This window comes from Ctenopharyngodon idella, chromosome 10 (assembly GCF_019924925.1).
Source record: "Ctenopharyngodon idella isolate HZGC_01 chromosome 10, HZGC01, whole genome shotgun sequence".
NCBI lineage: Eukaryota > Metazoa > Chordata > Actinopteri > Cypriniformes > Xenocyprididae > Ctenopharyngodon > Ctenopharyngodon idella.
This window is the reverse complement of record NC_067229.1, coordinates 40,001,941-40,014,641: the sequence shown is the minus strand read 5'-3', so window position 1 is coordinate 40,014,641 and position 12,701 is coordinate 40,001,941. Positions and strand designations below refer to the sequence as shown.

The following is a 12,701-nucleotide window of genomic DNA, read 5'->3' as shown; positions in this document are numbered from 1 at the left end:
TTATTCTGAAAAAATTATTTGTAAAAAAAAATCCAGATAGAATGTTTAACAAAAGCAAAGGAATCTGTAGGAAATCTGAAAATTGTATGAAATATCGTATTTTTGTAGAAATATCTTTTATATTATTTATCCATATGCAATTTTATTGAATACATTAATTGATTTAATAAAATTATATTATTCATATTAATTTTATTACTACTAATACTAGTAATAATGACAATAATGATACGGTATGTAATATGATTAATTAAAATGTATAAAAATACAATATTGTATACAAATGTTATACTAAATTCTGCTATGCAATTGTTAATTGCAAATTAGTGCATCTATTGACGATTTGTTCAGTCGTCTGAAGCTGTTTATTTATGTGTTTGCTGTTTATTTGTCTTAAATTTAATATTTTACTGAAGACAAAATTTTTGTATCTAGTGGGTCAGTGCCGGTCATCAGGATGTAGTAATTGCGTCATTCAGTCATAATGAAGGAACAGAAAGTAGAGAAAGAGACATCCGACAGCTGTCAGAAGACATCTAGAGTTCAAAATAACCTTGGGCTCTTCTTTTAGTCTTTGATTAATAATATCCTTATCAGCCTAAGAGTGCTTTTGTAAAGATTTCAGACAGGTGCCTCCAATCTTCCAGACGGCAAATCCGTGTAATTCCTTACTGTATTTGGTTTTGAGAAGTCTCTGCCAACCCATCTGTGGTGTCGAGAACTCAAGGGCACCGTGGTGCTTCGGCCTACACTATCTTTGATCACGGTTGCCGTCGCCTCCTGCCCTCCTCCCTCTCGCTCCCTCTTTCTTGCCTCTCTTTTTGCGAATTCCTCGCGAGTTACCACTCCCAGAGAGTGCCGATGAATAAATGGAAAATAAAAAACCTGTTTTGTCTCCGGAGCCTCAATAAATCAGTCCCCCTTTTCCATTTAAAATGTCCAGGGCTGCAATTTATGTCTGAGCTTAATAACCCGTTACTAAATTAATCGTGCTGGGGGTTTTGGCTGGGAGGCCACGCGTTCGGAGATTCTGTGAACCCTGTAAAAGAAAAAAAAAAAGTCCATCTGAGTACTTTTCTGCCCGGTACCCAAGGTGCAAGACATCAAGGGCCTCAGTCAGAGAGGTGGAAATTCGATCTCTGATGAGGGAAGTTGGAAAGTTACCTTAATGACTGGGCTGCTGGATGTGGAATTAATGTGCCATGGCTACCTTACTGTACCGTTTGTACTGACACAAGGCAAGCCATAATCTAACCTTGAGGACTTTGTCGTATCAGCTGTTTTTAGCTTAATTTGGATGTTTGTGCTTAATTTACTCATAAATTTGCATCCGGTTCCACCAGTTAAAGGAACAGATCACCCCAAAAATGAAAATTCTGTCATGTGATTGTCATGCAAAACTTCCTTCTGTGGATCAAAAAAAGATGAAATTTTGCTGACTTTTTTTGAATAATTAAATCAATCAAGAGTGGGGCTTTTCAGAACTATTGGGGGCTGTCCAAAGCTACTTGTGTGCAAAATCATTAGCTTTTGCTCAAATATGTATTGATGCATGACATTCATATATGTTTCATGCATTCATCATTTTTGGCTCTACAATTCTGAAATTTATTTGTAAATCAAATCCAGTATGTATGACAAAACCAAAGTAATATGTGGTTTTATTATGGTAGAATTTAGTATGCAATATCAAATTTTGTAAGTTTAATAGATTTTTATTGATTTATATTTCAATAATAATAGTCATACAATATGTAATATAATAAAATGTATAATTGTACGTTTTAGACAAATGTCATATTAAAATTTGCTATATATACACTACATGTCAACCAAATGAATTGAACAAATTTTACTTTTCAAACAAATCTTTTTAATAAATCACTGATCCACTGTACAATTATTTGTTTATGAATTGGACTGATTCAGTTATTAAAATCTGCGTGAACTGGAAATTGTGACCTACTTTACTTCAGTATTGTGAAGTATTTTCTGAGTGAAATGGAAAAATACTGAATGAGATAAATAGAGGGTGTGGCTTATATTTTCATGCTAGAAATTGATTGGCTCTATAAAAGTAGGTGTTCCATTCAACAGTTTAAAGCAATTCTCTACCCAAGCTGTCAAACTGATGTCATAATCAGGTCGTTGATTAAAGATTACGAAGGCAAAAAAAAAAAAAAAAAGGTGAATTAACTTGTAAGGATGAATTGTTTACCACAAGACTAGTACTGTGTGCTAACAAAGAAAATAGGGTCAATTTTGATTTAATGCTGACTTTAAGTTCCACTCACTGACTCCAGCATTAACAGCCCACTTTAGGGGAATATTAGTGTGTGTGTGTTTTTTTGTTTTGTTTTGGTTTTTGGTTTGTTAGTCACACAACGCTCTAATGGCTTCAGAAGACTTGAAATATAGCACACAAGTTTTTTGGAAAAATTTTTTATGATGCTTTGTGGTGCATTTGTGTACTTTTTTTTTTGAAGCTTGAAATCTCATTGTAAATGCACAGAAAAGAGTGACCAGTGTTATTTTATTTAAAATGTCTTCTTTTGTGAAAACCATACAGGTTTGGAATGACATGAGGAAATAATGACACAATTTTCACGTTTGGATGAACTGTGCGTTTAAAGTTTTCAAAACTTGTCTGTATATATGTAGACAGATGAATTGCCACTTTTGTTTCTCTGTCTCTCCATATCTGTTTCCATTTTCAGTCTACTAATGTTCCACTGCTGTTGTGTAATTGTTATTGACTTGTTATTTATGTAGCTCCTTCATGGTTCTGCTTCGCCTCAGGATGCAGGTTGAAAAGTTTATTGTCCGCTATGTGATGTCAATGTGACAGATAGGGATTTGTTAGGATGACCCGTTATTTTCCAACCGATTACGTAACGTCTGTGTTTTGCTCGGCGTGCACCTGTGAAATAAATAATCCTAAGCAGCCGTTAAATTTGCCACAGATCACTTCATTTTGTCTTTTTTTTTTTTTCGAATGCATAAATATTTAACCCAAACAACCACAGCATTTGGCCCTATTTTCGTTTAGCTTTCGCATGCTCATTTAGATGGAGTTTTAAATAGGATGTGATGGAGACTGAAAGAGACCAGTGTGTCGGCACTGAAATTACATTCAGAGCTGCCTGCATGATGGAAATATTTTCATAAGGTCATGTGCATTCCCTCCCCTCTAGCTCACATATTTTGAGTTTATGCATTAGACACCATTGATAAAAATCACATTTTTTGCATTTTTGCTGAGAGTGTTGCACCACATGCAAACACTATAACTTGAAGAGCGCATTTAAACTTTATGCTGAGTGTTTGATGGTGAATGAACCACACAGATGTGAAAAGTGGTGCTTTTTCTATACGCTCTTTAAAGTGAACATATAAGGTGTTCTCAGTCTATTTTACTTCCGTAATGTGGCATGTTTTTGAGTTAAACAATATTCAGTTACAAAAATGTAATGTGGAGCTTGATATTATAAATAAAGCTTTCATTAGGTAGTGAAAAGCGGTCAGTCTCTATATGGCAGGTGGTTGGAGGATAGGGAAAATGAAGACTGTTTGGTGACTTTAGATTAAAGGAAAGTCGCAATAAAAGGTTACAATCATTTTATTTTTTACTTTTGTGCACCGATGAAACATTCGTAAGGTCAGAAATGTGTATTAAGAATTGAAATATGGTAAGGAATTTCATTGCATATACTGACTTTATTTGATGTTTTATATGATAAACAGCCTTGTGTGCCATTTACAATTAAATCGAGAATGTTTTTTAAATTCCAGTTTGAATCTAAAATGATGCAGAATTGTAATCTACATTTAAGAAAGTTTAATTAAAATGGAATAAAATTCAAAGAAACTCATATGACTGATATAACTGTACTTTATAATAATAATTTTGTTTTTTTTAAATAATTTTATTTCGATTTGTAGTATGAATAACCTATTAACATACACAAAAAAGATATTAAACAATACATGATATTAATAAAATTCAGTATTTGAAAAACCATCCATAGATTTTTTTTTTTTTTTTTTTTTACATATATTTAATTGTTTAATAAATTTTAAAAACTTTCATTTTAAAAAAATTTTTTTTTATTTATTTATTTATTTTTTTTAGAAATCCACTCAAAAGTACATATCAGGGAATAAATAGGCATAATTAATCTAAATTAATTGTTATTTTGTCAAAAAATGTATGTTTTCTTTGAATTGCAATTTAGTAAATTCCTCTTCCCACCATTCCAATACAACTTTCTGTGGGTTGTGACCAATTCAGTCCAACTGAATTTAAAGAGCTAATTCTTAAATTCTGGCATTGATCTAGTGAGAAGTTTTTTTTTTTTTTGTTTTTTTTGTACTGTTTCTGTCATATTGTCTACTTGCGCAATGATATTTCATCTGCTGATTCTCAGTGTCAAAAGCCACTACAAAGAACATTGAGTCAGTCGAAGTAAAGTGTTCTCTCTCTTTTTTGATTGCTGTGTGTGTGCATCAGCCATTTTGATTTTTGCTCCTTCACTGGCTTTGATGTTGCCTTAAAGGGGACGGCTGGTTGGCCTCTGGACGTTGTGATGTTAGTGTCCAGAGATTCCATTGGCTGCCAGGGCTGGTCAGAGAGAGCTGTGAACTGAATGGGCCTGACAAAATGAATACAGTAATTAGGGCTGATCCACTGGCACGCCGCCCACGCTGGCAGACTGGCGTCTTACACTGTTAATTATAGCCGTCCCGTTCGTAACACGACGTTAGGGTATTTACCAAAGACTGAATTTGTTACAGTGTATTTGTGTGTGTGTGTGTTTGTGTATCTCTGTGTGTAGAGGTAGTGAGAGAGAGAGCATTGTGTGACTAGCACACTGAAAAATGCCTTTGATGTTGACACTGTAATGGAGGGACGGGGGGCTGGGAGGCAGAATCCAGTGAGGTCTGGGGTCGACATATCCGGTTTGTAGACCCGAGCCGTTCACTATATTCATACGTGACCGATGAAGTGTTTTCACAGCCAGTAGGAAAGAAAAATCATTGTGTTTCTTTATATATGTCAATTGTTTCTTCTAGACTGCAGTGAGATTACATTAGGAGACTTTTGCCTAATTTTTTTCCCAGTAATCTCATTTGTCTCCATTATAGTTTCAGAAGATAACAATATCAACTGCGGAATAGCCATAATAATGAAAGTCTGCAATCAAAAGTCAGAGATTTCAATATGAGCTTAAACATTTCTCATCACTGTTGTCTCATTTGTTTCTTCTTTTAATTTCTCATAGAAATAACAGAAGTTGATACTTATTCAAAGTTGATAAACATACTTTATACTGGAATATACAACACTGAGAACTTCATGAAGTCTTTTGATCTATGAAAAGTAATCGGTGAGCAATAGTTTTCCTGTGGGACGTTTGCACACATGTTTAGTCTATCTTGGATCAACAGATCTTATTCAGGGTTTCAGTCATGTTTAATCATGCTCTTTCTCAATATTTTGTGTATATTAAACTTGGTTGCCATTTTCAAACTGGAATTCTGGAATTGCAACATAATACATGGCTTAAACAGCAATGTAAGAATAATCAGACTAAATATTGTTTATGTTTTTGTTTAGAAGTAATATGTAATATATACATAATATTTAATTAATTAAAATACTGTTATTTGTGTTATACACTGCCATTCAAAAGTTTGGGGTGAGTAATTATCACCTTCATCGTCAAGGATGCATTAAATTGGTCAAAAGTGTCAGTAAAGACATTTGTAATGTTTGAAAAGATATGCATTTCAAATAAATGCTGTTCTTTTGAACTTTCTATTGATCAAAGAATCTTAATAATGTATCACTGTTTCCACATACTCCAATATTAAGCAGCACAACTGTTTTCAACATTAATAATATTAAAAAATGTTTCTTGAGCAGCAAATCATCATATTAGAATGATTTCTGATGGATCATGTGACACTGAAGATTCACTAATGATGCTGAAAATTCAGCTTTGTCACCACAGGAATAAATTACATTTTAAAATATATTAAAATAGAAAACAGTTCTTTTAAATTGTAATACTATTTCAAAATATTACTGTTTTTACTGTATTTTTTAAATGCAGCCTTGGTCAGCATAAAAGACTTCTTTCAAAAAATTTCAAACACAAAATCTTACTGATCCCAAACTTTTATATATATATATATGAATGAAATAGCATCCTCCATTTTCATAAAAAAAATGTTCAAAGTTCTTCTGTGTCCTGTCAGAAGTGATTTGCTTTTACATGGTATCCTTGAAGAGGGGCTGACCTACTAAAGGTTTGTGTGGGAGAGACGGGTCAGGGATATCTGTCTCTCTGCATAGCCTTCAGGTTCATGGTGGGGTTTTAGCATTAGTGCCTATACATCTCCTCCTGACAGAATAGTAGAGCTGAGTCAAGGGAAGAAAAGATGAGTAAAAAAGTAAAATAAACTTCAGATTTGTTGATGGTTTCTTTCCTCACCCTTCCCCCTCCTCATGTTTTTCTGTGAGGTTGAGAGCACTTGTTTAATGTACTGGTTCATTGTATTTGTGCCTGTAGGATTTGATCCATCTGCTCAGCCAAAGTGGGAATGAGACTGGAGTGGAACTGATGGGGCTTGACTGTGTGCCACTTCCTGTCTCTCTCGGCTGACTTGATTGGCTGTTCCTCAGAGCTTCCTGTCTGATAGTTACTACTGGACTTTGCTGAGTGTTATGCATTTGGATATTGTGTCTGTTATGAATCACGCTGCCCCACATTTAAAAGCGAGTCGACTTTAATTTCTCTTAGATCACTGTTGGTTGTGCTTGATTGGTAGTTTTTGAAATGAATGCTGATTCCTTTTTTAATTTTATAATAGTTAGTGTTCATGGTTGGTCTAGTTTATCATCACCCGTCTGATGACTTTATTACCGATATGAAATATTAAAAAATGAGCCAATTTCTGTGACGTCATAAGGATTCATTTATTTTCCCATCAGAATGCATCACTGAGCATGTGTGAGTACCCTAACCTGACACTGAGCACTCTTGAGTCTGTTGGAAGATGCATGACTAGAGCTGAATATAATTTTTCCACCTTGTTTAGAATCCCTTTGTGCTGAGATATTGCACTGGGTCATTAGAGCCGACAGGAATGGGACAAGGAATGGGAATAGGAGCCGGAATGGGAACCCTCCCTCTGGAGTTCTGGGGGTTCGTCTGTCCCTGAGCTGCCTGGAGAAGAGTAATCTGTCTTCTCGAGGCGGCCTAGCCGACAACAGATTGGTCACGTTAGCCGAGCCTTTTGCAACCCCCAGCGATCCTTTCAAAACCCTGCAATCTACGGTCCTGCGGTCAGAAATCAAGCCTTAAAGGGATAGTTCACCCAAAAATAAAACTTCTGTGATCATTTACACACCCTCGTGTCATTCCAAACCTGTATGATTTTCTGTTCTTGCTCATAAAATGGAAGTTAATGGGGTCTAAGACAAAGTATTGATCCCCATTGACTTTAATTATATGGACAAAAAAACATTTTTTTGAATTAAATGTAAAATTTTTGAAGTAGAAAGTCTGATAGTATTTTTCTTACGTACTTCAATAATCTTTGTTTTATTTACAGCTTCAAAAAAATAATTTTTACAGTGCATGAGGGTGTGTAAAAGATTATAGAATTTTTTAATGTGAACTATCAATTTAAATCCCATAATGTTCTCAAGACTGGGAGGATCTCGGATCAGAGCCCGGATATATAAAGAATCTAAATTCCCCTGTCCATTTTATTACGCTAATTAAGCAATTAAATGCAAATAGTCTCAAATTTGTTTGACACACACAGTGCCTAAAGCCTTTTTCTCCATCTGCTTTCTTAATGTAATTTTGTGATGTTTGATTAGAAAATATTAGCTTACAATCGTCATTGTATATGTCATTTACCCTTTTTTTTTTTTTATTATTATCGTAAAATTCTTACTCTTTGGTTGAGCGTAAATCAATACAGTAAACACAATGTTTGTTTAGCCTGTTTATGAAAGAACCTTTATACATTGTTCACATGAGTGAATACTTATGTTCTTTGTCCTTAAATACAAAGAAAACATCTACTATTGTTTGTTGAGCGAAAAAGAATACGCATATTCTTAGAAAGCGAGTACTTATTGTTTAGTGCCAAAGAACACTTATACTCTTTGTTTGGGTTTTTTACGCAACCTTATTCTGCCTGAACAACATATTATTGTGTCAGTGAACATGAGTGTGTGTGTGTGTTTGTTTGTGTGTTTTAGCGTCTGCAAGCACCCGATAACCCACACACTCATCTTCATCTCCTTGGGTGGGCAGTGTACCGGCCTTGGGAGTGTGATCAGATTTCATGCTGTGCTCCATCATTCCCGAGCAAACGGCTGCGCTGTCAGACGCACTCGGATGCACGCTGAAACACGCACACTTAAACGCATATGCTCTACACACTCGTAAAGACGCTCTTCGTGTGTATAAGCGCACAGACAGGCATGCACACATGCACAGACGCCATTAACCCTAGATCCACTTACCGCTTTTCAACACTAGGCTTGCCTGTCCTGTGCTTTTCAGCGCCGTTGAACCTCCGGAAGCCCGTCCTCTGAAGGGCCCCAATCTCAATCACCTGGTCCCCAGTGTTAGATGTCCTAACAGAGACCTACTTTTACTGATTAATGTACCTCGGAGGTCTTTGTCTGACTTGGGTTACCGATTCTTAAAGTAAATGCGCACACACACCTGCACAGCGTCCTTTCAACAGTCCTAAATAGGGCTGGGCATTGACACAAATTTCATGATTCAATTAGATTTAGATTCACAAGCTTCGATTTGATTAAATTCTGATTACAATTCAATTCGATATCAAATTTTGTCAAGGAAAATAATATCTCTACTAATGCTGTAAACTAGAGGTCTGCGCGGGATGGATTTTTATATCCCGCTCCCGCAAGATTATGTACCTCTTTGCCAAAAATGCTAGATTTTATCCCGCTCCCACCCGAAACTTCACATTTTGTCCTGTTCCTGCCCACAAAAGCCTATAGGAAGAGGTCTATGCTGATTTTTCAGTTCCGGTCCGGTTAAATTCTGCCTCGTTCTGGTGTCTATAGGTTATTTTTTTCCCAATTTCCACACACACAATGCTTGAGATCTTCAGTTATCTTCCCTCCTGCATCGGCACTCAGCAATTCAAAACTTGTCCCGCGCCGCACTCTGTTGCGTCGGATTTCGCGGTTGTACCTCTACTGTAAACTAAACAGGGAACCTTGTCAGTTGGTACATTACTAATATTAAAGGTTAAAATTAACTGATTTGTATACAACATTACACAAGAACATTTTATCATAATGTTCTAATAACAACTTTTAATGACGTAATTTGTTTCATTTTTCTGAAATATAAGCATTTAAATGGTGGCTGTCATAAAAACTAGTTTTTATGTTAAATTATGAAGAACAGGTTAAGTAAAAATATAATGAATATGTAATAGTGCACATATTTAGCAAAATACTCTTTTCTAGAGTAAATTTTTTTAGCTGACTAACGAGTTTTTGGTCATTAAATGACTTTTCTGAGGTAAATGTAACATACAGATTTCGGGAAGGTGTACTGTATCTTTCAACATACCTTCCAATGTTCATTCATGTTTATTTTGTGCTGTAACTTAGTAAAGAGTAAGTGTTGGTCAGTTTATGTGCATTTTCGGCTGCTGCTTTGCTTGAACTAAAGCAGCTACAGAAAATCCGTCACCACATTAAAGGCCCCGATATACTCACGGGTGAAGTTCTTTTTCGTTTAGGGGTAAAACGAAGTTTGAAATACACGACCAGCGTTATACTGTTAGTGAACATCTGACGCCGCCCACACTGCTGAGAGCAACGGTTAGATAAATATGTAAATATGTGCTGCGCAAATCTTCAATTTCGCTTGAAGTATATCGGGGCACCAATACAGTATTTATTGTTTGAATTTGGTAATAAAATGGTTTGAAAAAGACTTTTTCATATCAAAAGTAACAAAGCAAAAAGCTTATTGCGGTTATTGGATGGGAGGCATGCTACAAAGATTCATCAGCTGATAACAGCATAGACTACAAGATCGGTTCTTTGGATTCAAGAATCGATATCATTATCAAGAAATCGATATTTTTATCCCAGCCTCAGCCCATTTTGGTGTGACATAAGAGATCTGGCATATCATCCTTTCCTAGGCCCATTAAATCTTACCCTGTTTTAGTAGTTTGCTTTGGATGGGATATTTTAAGCACTCACAGCCAGGGCCGCCTGACTAAGGCAACAATCATTCCTGTCATCTCTTTATTTGGGTGTGGCTGCCATATTTTCACCAGTGCTGAGTGACAATGCCCAAAGCGTGCTCGGATGTATGTACGCGGCTGCCCTGTTCCTTCACCCACCCTGTCCTGTGCCCGGGTCTCTGCCCGTCACTCCATCTGCCACCTGCGGTTGGAGGTGCCAAGGCTACAGACCATTAGCACAGAGCAGGTCTGTATTTATAGCGCTTAACAGGCATGACTCAACAGCATCACTGTTTGCTTTTAGCTGTAATGGAATCTGCGCTTTGCCGAACACAGAAAACCCATTATTGTGTATGATAATATTGTTTCTGTCGATGGGCGAACCGGGACTGAAATTTCCACTGGACCGCTTGCACCTGCAGAAACCTTGTTTATAGTGAGAGAAAAATGGGCAGGAGAAGGTGTAAGTTAGTGTGGTGTGGTGTGGTGTGTTTTTTTTTTTTCTTCAGTATGGAGCATTGACTGATGTCATGCCGGCCATGTGACTCTGCTCTCGGAGATGAGGTAATGGCTGTTGACGTTTACAGCTCCCCCTAATGAAAGACTGTGTAAAGTGTGATGGTTGTAACGGGACGTAAAACCAGCTAGTAAACCTCTAATGTCACGCAGGACTACATGACATAGACTCTCAGATTTGAGCCTTTTCAGATGCTTTCCAGATGATGTTTTTTCTGAATCACAGTTGTGTGGATGTGTTTTTGATGCAGTTTTGTTTAAATTGCAGAACGAATAATAATACATAAACAATACATATTTTGTATATGGTTTACCACTTCAGAGGACTTTTGCTGTTCACAGAAAACAGAAAACTTTGCAAAATTATAAAAAAAAAAAAAAAAGGAAAAACTGAAATAAGTACATTGCATAAGTATTCAAACCCCTAACTCAGCACTTAGTTAAAGCACCTTTACAGCCTCTTTTGGGTATGATGTGAAAAGCTTTGCACATCTGCATTTGGTGATTTTCTGCCTTCTTCTCAGATCATCTTGCATTGTCTTAGCTGTGTGCTTAGGGTCATTGTCCTGTTGGAAGGTGAGCCTACTGCCCAGTCCAAGGTTCTGAATGCTCTGGACTAGATTTTCATGAAGGCTAACTCAATATTTTGCTGTGTTGAGCTTCCTTCTGCTCTGATGAGTCGCCCAGTCCCTTCCGCTGAAGAACACCCCCACAGCATGATACTACCACCACACTTTACTGTTGGGATAGTACTGTGCAGGTGATGAGAAGTGCCTGGTTTCCTCCATACATGATGCTTGGAACTGAGGTTGATCAGACCAGAGAATATTGTTTCTTATAGACTGAGAGAGTCTTTTAGGTGCTTTTTTGCAAATTCCAAGTGGGTTTTCCATGTGTCTTCACTGAGGAGAGGCTTGAGTCTGGCCACTCTGCCATAAAACCCTGGTCGGTGGAGTGTTGCAGTGGTTTGTCCTTCTGAAAGTTTCTCCCATCTCCATTTATGATCATGGAGCTCAACTAGAGTGACCATCAGCTTCTTGGTCACCACTCTAACCAAGGCCCTTCTCCATCAATTGCTCAGTTTGGCCAGGCGGCCAGCTCTAGGAAGAGTCCTGGTTGTTCCAAACTTCTTCCAAGGATTATGGAGGCAACATGCTTCTGTGAACCTTCAATACAGCAGATTTTTTATTTTTTTTTGTAGTCTTCTCTAGATCTGTGTCTTGATACAATCCTGTCTCAGAGCTCTACAGGCAGTTCCTTTACCTCATGGCTTGGTTTTTGCTCTGATATGCATTTTCAGCTGTTAGGCCTTTAATTGAGAGGCATGTGTCTTTCCAAATCATACCCATTCAATTGAATTGAATTGAATTTGAACACTCGAAGTGTAGTAACATGTATATAAATATGTAATATAATATATAATATATATTTTATATTTATATATATAAATATTTAAAAATGTATAATGTTAACAAAATTGAAATATATATATATATATATATATTATAAAATTATAAATTTATTTATTATTATTATTTATTATAAATAAATATAATATAAAATTGAAATATATATATAGAATACTACATTTTATGAATAAATATTTACAGAATGTTAATACATATTTACTTTTGTAATGTATTTTTTTTTATAAATGTCTTAATTTCTATATATAATATAATCTATATAATTTATTTATGGTTATGTTTGTGTTTGTCTACTGATGTGTCTGCAAGTGTATGGCAATTGCTAGTGTGTGACTGCACTGGGCCTCCCCCTTGCCAGTGTCCTCTGTTTCCCATTCCAGCCCTGATGAGTCAGAGTCTGTGAATGCAGCCGAGCGTACAGCAGCACAGTGACGTTAATGTGTTTACGCTCTGTGTGCTCCCTCTGCTACAGTGGGGCGCGCTGACCTC

The 12,701-nt window shown here is 36.3% G+C and overlaps 1 protein-coding gene across 11 annotated transcripts in view; it reads left to right on the top strand.

Moving 5' to 3' along the window:
* The window catches only part of cux1a (cut-like homeobox 1a), a 131,393-nt gene that overhangs the window by 36,124 nt on the left and 82,568 nt on the right, over window positions 1-12,701 (top strand). The gene's annotated exons all lie outside the window — the stretch shown is intronic.